The sequence below is a fragment of the Apis mellifera genome, linkage group LG3, assembly GCF_003254395.2.
Source record: "Apis mellifera strain DH4 linkage group LG3, Amel_HAv3.1, whole genome shotgun sequence".
Taxonomy (NCBI): domain Eukaryota; kingdom Metazoa; phylum Arthropoda; class Insecta; order Hymenoptera; family Apidae; genus Apis; species Apis mellifera.
Genome location: NC_037640.1, coordinates 6,311,603 through 6,324,745, shown reverse-complemented (window position 1 = coordinate 6,324,745; position 13,143 = coordinate 6,311,603). Strand labels below are relative to the sequence as shown.

Sequence of the window (13,143 nt, the reverse complement as noted above, 5' to 3'; positions counted from 1 at the left end):
GAGCAAACTGGTCGCGATCTGTCGTGCCTCCCGATCACGAAAACTATAACTAAACCCGTTAGTGGTTGGACGGCTAACTAAACTCTTCGTTACTTTAATTTGCACGTCTCGTTACGTGCGTCTTCGTAACACGTGATCGGTACGGTGCGCCGCGGTTCAGACTCTGCTTAAGTGCGAAACGGTCGTGCAAACATCAGAATGACTTCTGAATTTATTGCGCAATTTACTATTCGGTGTCTTTCGCAAACTGCTGGATGCGAGAGCGAATGAACCTACGGAAACGATTCTTCTTCTTTTCTCTTTTTCTTTTTTCGACCGCCTTTCCCCCTTTGAAACCGACCAACTTTGAAGGCGCTTTCTTCCAAGGGTGTCTTCCTCCCTCGATAATCGAAGCCAGCTCGAAGCCAAATTTTCGAGGTAAAAAAATCTTCGAATCGGGAATCGTTTATCGCGTTTCGACGCAAGAATCGAACACCCTGTATAACGAGGCGACTCTTATATACAGAATGGGGTACCATCTTTATTTACGGTGAAGTGGTTGTCGGCCAACTTAGAGGAGCGGCCATCATTCAATCAAGCCGGACAATTTAAACAGCCTGATTCACGCAGCGAAATCATTTAATATTTGACGTCAAGCACGATTATCGTATAACGGTGCGTAATAATGGCCGATTGTTTATACAGGTTGCAAGCGGCGCCGTAATTTTCAAATGGTTGTATCTGCCTCCCTGAGAACGAGATGTTGTTGAACGGAGCTATGTTGCAAAATGATCCGTGATTAACGAGGGGGCCACGGAATACGATCACCCATTCGTCAAAGTTGGATGGAAAAATAAAAATTAATTCCCTCCTCCTTTCCCACCCTTATCTTATTTCTCGACGATCTCGAATTTCAATTTCAAATCTCATATACGTCGCGAATTTTCCATCATTCCGTTTCCCCTATCTCTTAATATTCGATATTAATCGCCTCGGCGACACGTATTATTTCGACTTCACGCTCGAACGCGGCCGTTAGAGCGAGCACTTTTATTAGAGTTCTCTCTCTCTCTCTTCTGCCAGCCGCGTGTCTATTTATAGTCTCGCGGAATTATCTTCATCCGCCGTAGAACAATACGTTCGGGGCGGATAAAAATTTTCGATAGGAGAATGCTAATCTACGCGGTTCATCGTTGTCGTCGGTCTCGAATGAAAAAGGAGCGGCTCGATTACCGGCAATTAGATCATCGTCGTTGCGCATAGTCTATGGAGAGGGGAAGAGAGAGAGAGAGAGGAGAGAAAGAACTCGCGATGCATAATAATTGTAGATTAACAGTCGGTTAGAGAGAAAAGATTGAAAATTACAAAACCACATATTTCCATCTCTTCTGATAAATATAGATAACAATTTAATCTCGGCAATGTTCGATTCAAATTTTATTGAAACGATTTATCCTCGATTTCTTTCTCTCGATCGATCGGAAAACTGTTTCGCCGACAGAATCACGGGATCTCTTCTTCTCGACGCACCGCACCTGCATCGCAAACAACGACCTGTTGTTCGCGCACAACACGCGGTTACTTTACATAAGATATGCGCAAGCTTAGAGCGCGAGCTGAAAATAAACTTGCCGCGATTCGACGCGTTCGACACGTTCGTCTAACACGCTCTCGTTGTCATTTAACCTGATTTCCATCGAGGCACGATTCGCCTCGAAACGCCTCCTTCTCTTCGCGATAAATCTCTTTCCCCGACCATCGCCAAACTTATTCGAGAGAAATCTATCTATCTAGAGATCTATGGCCAGATTAAAACGCGTCGCTTCATCGACGACGATCAATGGAAACATCGTAACAACGTTCGTCGTGTATCTATTTAACGAACGCTCTCGTTATAACTTGTTCAACATTTTAAGAGAAACGTTGTTGTACGTGTAATAATTAAGAGAAAAATGTAGAAGATATATTTCGTCCGTTCTTTTTTTTTCTCTTTCTTTCTCTTTTTTTTAATCAACGTCGAATTAACCCCAATAAAGTATCGCGTTATAAAGAGAACAACGGAATCCTGGATCGACGAATACGGTGCAAATACGTAGCAGGCAGATTCCTACTTCGATAATGTACTCGTAATTAAGCGGCCATGTTTCCATACCGGCTGATACGCATCGTCGATCACCGGGCTATTCTCGATAAGCCTCCAAACAAGGTAAACGTTCAGGCTCGGGGTTTTTTTCGGGGCACGATCGAGAAGAAAACGTCACGAGAGAGTCAAATTGTGGAAGAGGAGAAAGAAAGAAAGGAAGAAATTTCAGGAGGAAACGATGGATTTTCGAAGGATGAAAAATTTTGTGGGAGGCACACGCACGCGCGCACACGTTTGTCCACACGTTTAAATCGTAATACGCGGCGAGTGTTGACACTCACGGGGAAAAAGATAAGATAGTAACTGTTTTACCAGCCAATCGCTTCTGTGCGTCGCCGTCTACGTCACTGTTGCTAACTGTAGTTGTGTACACACGTTCGTACCCACCACGATCGATTGATATTTCTGTTTTTTTTTTCTCGAATAGATCGAACGCGAAAACGCAGGGGTGATCGATCGATCGGCAGAGGAATCGGGGACGGAAATCGCGATCGGTTCCTTACCTAAGCCGAAATCTCATTATCTCGGGGCAGGGTGAAGGAATTTTATCGCGAGTGCAGAAAGTGACGCTGCAACATTGGAAAATTTATAGGAAGATAGCGGGAGGAAGAGAGGTACAAACGAACTCGGCCGAGAAATTAATTGAACGAGATAGGGGGGACACTCTGTATTGGGGGGAGAAGCCAAGCACGGCCGTCTTTCGCGCCCGAGAATCTTTTACTTTGGCCGGCACAGTGTGTGCTTCGACTTGGAGTGGTTACAACAACGTTCGAGTTGTACGGAAATATTTTCCTTCCTTAATTAGATAAACACAATGTTCCGCGAGCCGGTAATTTTTAATTACCGTGGATATAATTTACGAAGAAAAGATAGAGATTCGAGTTAACAATGTCCCAATGTTTGAGGATTTTTAAAATCTGGAAGGAATTCAATTTATTTATTTACGGAGAAGAGAGAGAGAGAGAGAATTAAAGAGATGAGAAGGAGGTTGAAATTCTTTTTATGCTTCAAAATTTCCCTATTTATCGGGCCGCCACTTTCTCCGCAACGTAACTCCTGTTATTATCGTATTCGTATTTGCGCGCACATCGCGCAGAGCACGTGCATTAATAGCGCGCACGCGTAATAAAGGTATTCGCATTCGTGTATTACGCCGTACGCTATTACATCCTACATTAACTATGAACAATTGTACATTAGCCGGTGTGCATTTGCTCAATGAAATTTCGCATGCCGATATGTAACGATAAACGAGAGAGAGAGAGAGAGAGAGAGAGAATTACCGACTGAAAAAGACGTTGACATTCTTGACAGTCTGTAGGGGAGAAAAAAAAAAATAATGCAAAAAAGAAGAGAGAAAGGAAAATTCGTATGAAACGTATAAACGATTGAACGATTGTAAGAAAATATCGTGTATAATAATTATATGGACGAGATATATATATTGTATGCATTTCGCGTTGATAAAACACGTGGCTTTCACTAACAATCGCTGTTACTGCATGTAACAAGAAATCAAAGTGTCGGTGGAAATAAGTAAATACTACTAGGCCTCTTAACTTTGTAAACAAGATTACATTCAGCAGCCTACAGATTTGCAAACAATTAGAGTGTAAACGACATGTTCGAGGCGTATCTCTCTCGCAACACGAGTTGCCATACCGTTGCAAAGTGAAATTTCACGGAATATTGCTGGCAATTTTGAACGAAAGATTATTAGCCATAATTAGAAAAATGTTAATTTATCGATATTCGTGATATTCCGCTCGAACAAAAGAATTACTTTTGTAACAAGAACGGTATGTCGTAAAATTCTACCCCCTTGTGATCTCTCAGTTTATCACATTTATTTTATTCGTTATAAGTATTTTACGACTGAAAGAAAAAGAAAGATTTGTAAATACGTAAAAGTGCAGAATAGCAAGAATACGATAACCGCGTGGTCGCGATAAGAGCAAACTTTTGGCTTTCTATAAATATCTTTAACTTGTCCTCGCTGCAGACTGATGACGAAATATTTTTCTGTATATTTCGTGTCGTCACCCAAAGCAGCCTATGATATAATATTATTTGACCCAGTATTTTATTTACGAACTGAATATCATCGATTGATGAAACATGGCGTTCGATTTTTACGCGCGGTATCAATCACGGTATTTAGTAATTTTTAACGGAAGATAAAGTTTATTTTACTTTCTATCGATATATAATTTTACGGAATCGTATTATTTAACGCGTACGTCAAAATTTTTTTAGTAAAAAAAACAATATAAAATAAGTGAAATATCAAATTTTTTTGCTTCGCTTTCGATTAATCGTAATAAATTCAACGGCAATTGCAGCGCCTCCTATATGCGCATAACAATTCATATTTCGACAGGATAAGAGACATCTATTCGACCAGTAACATTTTTTCCCGCCATAACTAAAGAAATTTGATTATTCTGAAATGCCGTTGTAATGAAATCTGTATCTCGCATAAAAATTTAAAACGCGTAAAAATCCTTCGAATTTGTGTTTAATTTATAAATTGCAATTGGTCGACTTCCAAATTTGTATAAATTATAATAGCTAACTACTCACGTTAATCTGCATTCAATCAAGATATATGGCAGCCTTGATAGTTGCTTGACATCACACGCTTGAAGTACCATTGATTTCTGTTCGAAGGTTACGAAATTCCGGGACACGTATCGTGTATTTGTGCACTCACATTCACGCCGATTTCACGGTAATTTCCACGAGAAGAGCGAAAATTGTTCTCGACCTTTTCGAAGATTCCATGTGTGGCCGATCTCGATCGAAGCGCCGCTTCGGTGGCGCCACCTTCACGCTATACGGCGACACTAGCCCCCGTTGGAATCATGTGTTCAGTATATTGCGGCCTCTGCTTGTGAACGGTCGTTTGTAAAAGTATGACGATTGGTTATCTCGGTGGCGCGTTCCGTCTTCGTAAAACGAATTCGTGATTCGTTTCCGTTCGTGCGTCGCGGTTATTATTAATATAACGTGTGGTGATCAACGTTTCATTTCTCGTGGACAGTGTACTCGTTCCGTGGAAACAAGGGAAAAAGACGGAAAAAACTTGGCGGATAGAAGTGCGTCGTCTTCGCGCCAGTAAAGGCGTCCTTCCGCGTTCTCTCGTACATACACGAACCGTGGCCAATCGTGCGAGTGGAGTGATTTTATTTCCAACAAGCAGTGCCCGACGAGGAACGAAAATAGCTGTTAAGTGAAGTTCTTCTACTTTTCAATCGGTCAACGAGAGACCCGCAGGGATGACGAGGTAGCCCCCCATCCGAAGGATTAGATTACCATGCTGGACACGGCCACGAGTCGCAGGTAACAGAGAACCGTGTGCGCCCCGTGTGAAGTCTTCCCACTTGCCTCTTCTTTCTCCTTTCCTCTTCTTTCTTTACTTTCTTCTCTTCTCTCTCGAGTCTCTTTTCTCTCTTTTCTCCTTCTTCGTGCTCTCTCTCTCTCTCTCTTATTCCCCTTTTTTCCCTTTCTCTCTTGTACTAAGCGTCGTTGTCGATCGGTATACACGTTGCTTTCTCTCTCTTTCTCTTTCTACCACGAGAGAGAACCGGCGGGAATAGTAGTGAGATACACATGAGCGAATAGGACGGTTTCTAGCAAACATTCGCTAGAGTAAACGATTGGACGAACGCCAGCTGCTCGGAAGATAATTGTAAAAAATTCAAATTCTTCGATAAAAATTTTCGTGTGTCACTCGATCTATATTATTAACGCGTGCAACGATATGGTGTTTGAATTAAAATTTATACGCATATTTATATGCACGTATATACACATACTGCATCTATTTCTCAGTTTAGTCGATTCTTTGTCGATAAGAAGGACGCGTGTTAAATCTAAATCTTATTCGTATAGTAGAGTAAAGTGCAAGAATCTGACGATCCCGACGCGAATAAAGTGCATCGCGACGTTTAACGCGACAACGAATTTTTATGTCGGTTGACACGCGCCTTGTGATGGAAATCTCAAATTTCTTTGTGCTGCCGGGCCCGCCATGTAATATTTCCGGAACGTGTATACATTCGTGTTGATGCTACGTCTTATTCTACGTCTTATACGTTCAGGAAATGAGGTAGCAAACATTCCATGACTACGTTAAACATTGTTAGTATTATTTTCATTTCGTCATATACGTGTACGTGTATGTTTAGGATACATATATAACAGTGTGTAGCGGTAAAAACTTAAGAGGAAAAATATTTCAATATACACGCGTGCTCGATTGGAAGGCGAGAAGAGTCCGGTGTAATATTTGCTCTCTGTAATCAGCGTATCGAAGCAACATATTTTCGTCGCTTGGCTCTGATACACGAATCTCTGACGTATAAAAGCAAACGAAGTCAAGCTGTGGCTGTGACGAGGCCACGGAATCCGAGAAATTATATTAGAGTGACAACGTCTGATGTATCGCGTCCCAGGGTCCACTGTATTCTAACCGTTAACAGTTTACTTAACGAGTAGATAAGACAGAACGTAAAGGAAAATTTCCATCGAGGCTTTCCTCGTTTCAACTCGTTCGTTTCTTCGCGTATATTTATAACGTATTATATTTATATTTCTACTTTCGAATTAAGTCCGCTCGTTTTTGTATACCGCAAGTGTCATTGATTTGTTTATCGTTTGTTTCTCGTTGAAGAGAATTCCAGGAAAATTAATATTTTTTTTTTTGATTTTACACGTGGCGCGACAGTATGCGTCGCTACAACGAACTAAGTAGCTGAGTCATCGTCGATACACTTTCGAGCGTCAAAAAATTTTGTTCGTTTTGATTATCATTGTTTGTGTTCGTCTTTCAGACGATTATGAAGAATTAACAAAAATGTGTACGTTATACGATCCGGAATCAGAAGCGTCTCCAAGTGTATTGGTCTTGATAAATTTTTACAAATATGTGCATTATCGATAGAAGATCATAGAATATAAATTATAAAGTAGATTGGCCGCCAACTTTTTGTCGATTAGTTCAACGTTTTCTCACCAGGAGATGGATGTGGATAGAAAAATGGACGTTACTCGACATAGAAAAATCAAATAGATTCGTGTTCGATTGATACGAAAATGAGAACGCGGTGTCGTGTTTTCTCGCGTTCGAGAAGCATCGTGGATGCTCGTAATTCGAGAAAATAAAATTCGCTTCGGAGCTACGGAGCAAAGGTTGCCACGATAAATATTGTCCAGGAGAGATGCTCGCTGTTGTCGGCGGTCAAACAATAGCTTTTCATCGTACGCTGTTCAAAAGCAACTCGGTGGAACGACCGTACTAGCAGAGACGTTTAATGAACTTAATTATTCCGAACGTCGATGCTTAACCTCTTTGTTGACCGCTATACCACTGTTAAACTGCAACATTGTTAGTACTTCCAAACAGGTGGCCCTGTCAGTTCAACCTCAACTTATTGCCACACACGCATTTCTATATCGAACAAATTGGATTTTTTTCTTAATATAATTACGCGATTAGAGAGAAAAGAAACCGAACCTTGAAACGGATCAATATTTTCCTTATTAAGCGTCCCGATACCGTTACGTTTGATTAATGTCCGCTAATTTACATTTATATTTAAATAATCATTTTTACACAAATTATTTTTTATCTTTGCACATACACGTACTACGTATTTACATATATTTGAAACAAAATTGAAAGAAGAACGAATTAGAGGTTAGAAAGAAAAATAGGACATGTATCATTGGAGACTGGAATATATTGAAGAAGAAAAACAGTTGTGTTTAAAGAGGATTAAAGAGAGACACCTGTAAAAAGACTATTTACAACTTTTTAATTAAAACAGCTCAGCCTCGATCGTTTTGTTTGTCCAATGTCCATCGTACAATACGAAATAACGATTCGGTTCACGCGAAAACGTGAAATAACATCTGGCTCGTAACGCGAGTATGTACGAGTCGTCACTATGTACGTTATAGTGAGCTCTGCGTATCTCTCTCGATATTTTATAATGGGTCTTCCGATAAAAGTGCCACTTGTTAGACCGCGACTGTTTTGCATAATTTCAGTTCAGGATACACGCGTGTAAATTGCGCGCACCGGCAATAAATCTCGTTGGAAACCGCTACATTTCTGTCGCTTTCTTTCTTGTTCCCGCTCTCTCTCTCTCTTTCTCTCTCTTGATAGACGAGATAGCAAGACGATCGCAGATGCACGATCTCTAATATATCTAATTGTAATTAATGCGAACAATTTAATATCGTTATTTATTTATGGAACAGTCAATTTTATCGTATTATTTTATAAACTTGTATCTGTATCTCTTGTACGAGATTTACATTCGAAAAATTTTGATTAAAAATTATTTATGCGTTATATATATATATATAAAATAGAAGAAAAGATGGAATTTTCTTAAAATCAAGATCGGTCGAGGTGGAAAATTAAGATGGATTATTCTCGTATCTCGGTGAAAACGCAAAGGAATTAATCCTATATCTCTCGCTCTCGTCTGAAATCTTGTTTTACGTGACTCGAGCCCGCGCGCACGCGCTCACGCGGACATGATTCGTGCGTGGAAAAAAACGTGCTTTCTAATTAATCAGTTAAGTTAAGTATTCGCCGTGCTTAATGGCCGTAATTAGCCCTACATGCTTCGCGCTAGCACTGAAATTGCGCGATTGACCTGTGCCAGCCTGTTCAGGGGAAATTAATAAAACGTAGGATGACCTAAGCAATCATGATTGCACGGTTTTTGCGAATCTTTCTCGAAGTGGCGAGTTTATTGCGGGCATACGGACATTTTTCTCACAACCCTTGCGTCCGATCCGATGGATAAGATTGATGGTGTTTCGAAGCGTAATCGGCGTTGCTCGATTTATCGCCCAATTATCGCGTTTACGACACGAAGCGTACGAACTCTGGAGCGTCGTATCGATGACAAAAATGATCGCCCGTGCACCGAGCGCCTCGTGATAACGATATTTTATCGTTATCAAACTCGAACTCGTAACGAGTTATGCAACGAGGTATATAGTCGCTTAATATTCGCACGTTTCGTTTATACCGATTGTGTGTAACGTAGGCACGTAAACCGTGAACGAAATTCACGACGTAATTTCGCGAGATCGCGACGCGTTGTTTTCCTTGTACAATGGACTGGGAAAAATACATGGAATTCGAAGAAAAATTTGTTTTCAACGAGATTTATGCAAAATATACTCGCGAGATATACGGTAGGAAAAATTCCATTGGTTTAGCAATTTTGTCCGAGTGAAAATTCCTTCGATGCTTGTGTTCCCTCTAATTAAGTCGTCATGCAAAATAGCCGACAAAATACCGGGATATTGTTGGAAACGTAACGCTAAAATTTCATGGGGGGCTGCTGTGGTTAATAAATATCTTCGGTTCCGCGAGCACGGTTACTTTTCAATGTTATAACGACGCGCGGCCTCTTTAATTTTCAGTTCAGCGGCTTGCGTGATCCGGGGAATATCAAAAGCGCTGCTGTGTACGGCAAGGGTGGTTGAGTAATGACTAACGAGTAATGCGCCGACATAAGTAAGCATTAAGTAACGAGTGCCACTCACACGAGTGCACGTGCGCCAGCCACACACTGGCTTGAACGGTGTACGGGCCCGTAGTGTGTACACGAGAGATTACGAGCACGGTTGTCTCGGTTGATCATGATGTTCCTTTCATTCAGGCTCCGATTAACGATCTGCAGATGTATTTAACGAGTCTAAAAGCGGTACTGTGGTTTACCGACCTGCTCTCCACTCGCTTCGATCTCTCGAGTCTTCCTTTTCGCCGATCCAACGAACATAGTTTTTCAGAACGTTGATAAAAATACGATATTCGCGATTTATTCGTAAATTTTAATTTCGTTTATTTAGTTCGTGAATTACTTGGGATAAAATTAGAAATTAAAATTGAAATAGAAATAGTAGGATTAAAAATTAAACGTTAGGATTTTTCTATAAATTTGATAACATTTGAAACGAACGAAAGATATTATCGGGATATTATTTGGATAAGAAAAGTTGTCACGGATAGAGATACGTGTTGAGTTCAGAGAGAAAGAAGCGGAGAAAAGAGACAAAAGCAAAGTGAAAAGATCGGTGGTATCAGCGGCGATCGCCTTGCTAGCCTGGAAATCCAGTTACTTCAGCAGGGGCCTCGAGACAATGCGCAGAGAACAACCCGTGCAATGCCGCCTCGGGAGAGCTGGTTGGGTGAGCGCGACGAAAATAACTCCGGCAGGAGAATATTACGGCACTTTGCAATGAGGAGAGACCAATGGAAAGAGAAGAGCGATCATGCAATGTACGATTGAGAAAGACAAAGAAGCAAGTTAGCTCGGCGAGAAGGAAGAGGAGAGAGAGAAAGAAACAGAGACATATGATCGGAGAAAAAGAAGAGAAAGAAAGAGGGAAATGATAGAAGGGGAGAGGGAGTAGTGGAGACAGAGAGCGGAGAATCGCACACGTATATGCGTGCATGTGTGCGTAGTTCATACACGATAAGGAGAGACGAGGAAGAACGACGAGAGCGAGAGAGGAGAGAAGATAGATCGTCGCACGAATCGACTCATGGCGAACCATTCGAAACGAGCGACCGGCGGTCGTCTTCTTTTGGTCCGTGACGCGATTGGCCGATCGGCCAATGACTGGTTCTCTCAGTACTGGGCAATGTGCACTGCGTGCAGCAGCAGCAGCAGCACCACCATCAGCCGTCCCTCCTCACCGTTCAAGTGCGCTCGCGACTCGTGTACAGTGCACTTCATTGACGGCCGCAAAACTGGTCCACCGCGAGCCACATAAAACTCCGTTAGAACCAGTTCCATGCGAAACGAGCTTAACCCCGTGTCCATACTTCCCTTGCCATCGGGGGTTTTCCTATCAATCTTGACGAAATTCGCGAAAGAAATTTCGACAATTCGTTATTTCGAATCTTTATTTTATCTGTATCTTCGACTTGTAAAAACGAATAAGACACCGTTAAAACATGGAATAATTGGTTAAAATCTAGCGACAATAATTCGGATAGTAAGTGGAATGGAATACATGGAAGTAAAATATAACCTAAAAAAGAGAAAGATCGTATCACTTTTAGAATTGAATTACCGCACACATCGAATATCACGATATAAAAAGTAAAATATAAAAATGTACCATGACAGATAATCCGTGATGATTGGCTACGCGCGTTAAACATACTTTTCTTCCCTTTCACGTATATAACCATTTAACTTGCACGAATACCGGGAAATCCAGATGCTGCCAGCATGTCTGCCAGTACGATCGGCGGAATCCGAACGTTCACGGAACTAACCGAACGATTCCGATTCCCCGAGTTTGCTGGACGCGCGCGGGCAGTGTGCGCGCGAGGCCAGTCCCATAAAACCGTAAACGTCGATTACGCAATGATGTAATATAATAATGGATATTGTCCCGGCAATGGAGATTCCGACAGATAGAGTTTCTTATTGCTTCGGTGAAACACGGTTACAATTGATACTCGACCAGGAACGTGTGCCAGTCTCCATATTCTTTGATTTCTGGAATCTTTTTCTGCACCTGCGCAGGAGCATGCGCATACGTCTATTTTTGAGGCATGCCTTGGAACCAGTTTACTTTTTACCGGGATAATGAAATGCTGATGATTACGGTGTTTGGTAATAATTGGGCAACAAAAGTGAGCGTACTAAAAATGGAAATTAATGTTACAAGGTAGTACGATAATGCGGCAATTAACTAAGGTAATAATAGCGTGTATTTTTATTGCGCATTATGCAACGTACGCTTCTAGTTAATTCTAGCTGCCGAGACATCCTGACAATCCTGAATATTGTCTATCATTCCAAAGGTGAAATGTCTCATACTTCAAAGTGCATTAACATATACGATCTTAACAATTTGTATTTAACGTCAGAAGAAATGTGGCAACAAAAGTTACGAACTCAGATTTCCGCTTGTCAGTCAATCGGACAAATTGTTCAATCTCTTACCGGAACACGAAAGTTTACAACATTTATGGATTATTTAAAAGGTAAGAACGTAATCAATACGAGAAGGGACTTGCGGTTTGTTCAGATCTCGTAAAGATATGCTTATTCATCCTAATGGTAGGTTGTCGACGTGGACACGCCTCTATCAAAGTCGTCGGTATCTACAAAGAGCTTCTTCTTCGAGATTTTCTTTCCGTTCCCATCATTCTGACGAGCAATTCTACTTCCCTCTGTCTCTTCCTCCCTCGTCCCGCGTTTCTGCGTTCTCGTGAAACGAACAACCAATAACGGCAGAACACCTCTAATATTTCACGGAAGCCAACTACGCAGTTTGTCGATATTATCGCACGTATACAATGTCCGAAGAAACTGATTTTAACCGATACTTTCTCGTTAAAAAAAAGAAACACCTTCTCTTAAACACCTTCTCTTCCAAAGAAGAGGAAACAAAATGGACGACAGGAATGCCAGATGGAAAGCAAAAGGAAAAAAGGGGAAGGGTGGACGATAAAGTCGGTACGAGAGATCATGAACGAGAAGGAAATAGCAGAAGAAAGGGAGGAGAGGAAAAAAGGAGAGAAAAATATAACGGGGAGGGGAAAAAAGGAGAAGAGACGAAGAAGAAAAGTGGCGAACCGGCTGCCCGCAACGAACTCGAAGTAAACCAAACCTACCGGTCCTACTGCTCGCGCTACCACTACCACCTCCTACCGAACTATTACCTACAGCAGCTCTATATCTGGACTCTCTGCCTCGTCTTTCTTATTCGATGCACCGCATCCGATGTGCCGGAACAGCGAAATCACCTACGTTCTATATACCTTTCCCGTGTAGCTAGGTGTTTCCTCCTCCTCCTCCCCGTCGCGACTTGATATATTCGATTTCTTTCGGGGATCAAAAGCGCTCTGAGGAAGACCACTCTTCTCGTCCACTCTTCTTTGAGAGGCACGCGTTCCAATTTTTCTATTTCGTGAATTGGGAACACACGGAATGGCATTATTTAAGAAAAGATGCTTGAACGTGGGC

The 13,143-nt window shown here is 41.6% G+C and overlaps 1 protein-coding gene and 1 long non-coding RNA gene across 2 annotated transcripts in view; one reads left to right on the top strand and one right to left on the bottom strand.

Moving 5' to 3' along the window:
- The window catches only part of LOC107964181, a 37,352-nt gene extending 32,246 nt beyond the window's left edge, over nt 1-5,106 (bottom strand). The window contains exon 1 of the long non-coding RNA XR_001702410.2: nt 4,706-5,106. This is a non-coding gene — a long non-coding RNA (uncharacterized LOC107964181). The remainder of the gene's footprint in view (nt 1-4,705) is intronic.
- LOC724603 (receptor-type guanylate cyclase Gyc76C-like) overlaps nt 5,016-13,143 on the top strand; it is a 65,767-nt gene continuing 57,639 nt past the window's right edge. The window contains exon 1 of the mRNA XM_016911268.2: nt 5,016-5,464. The gene's annotated coding sequence lies outside the window, so the exon portion shown is untranslated. The remainder of the gene's footprint in view (nt 5,465-13,143) is intronic.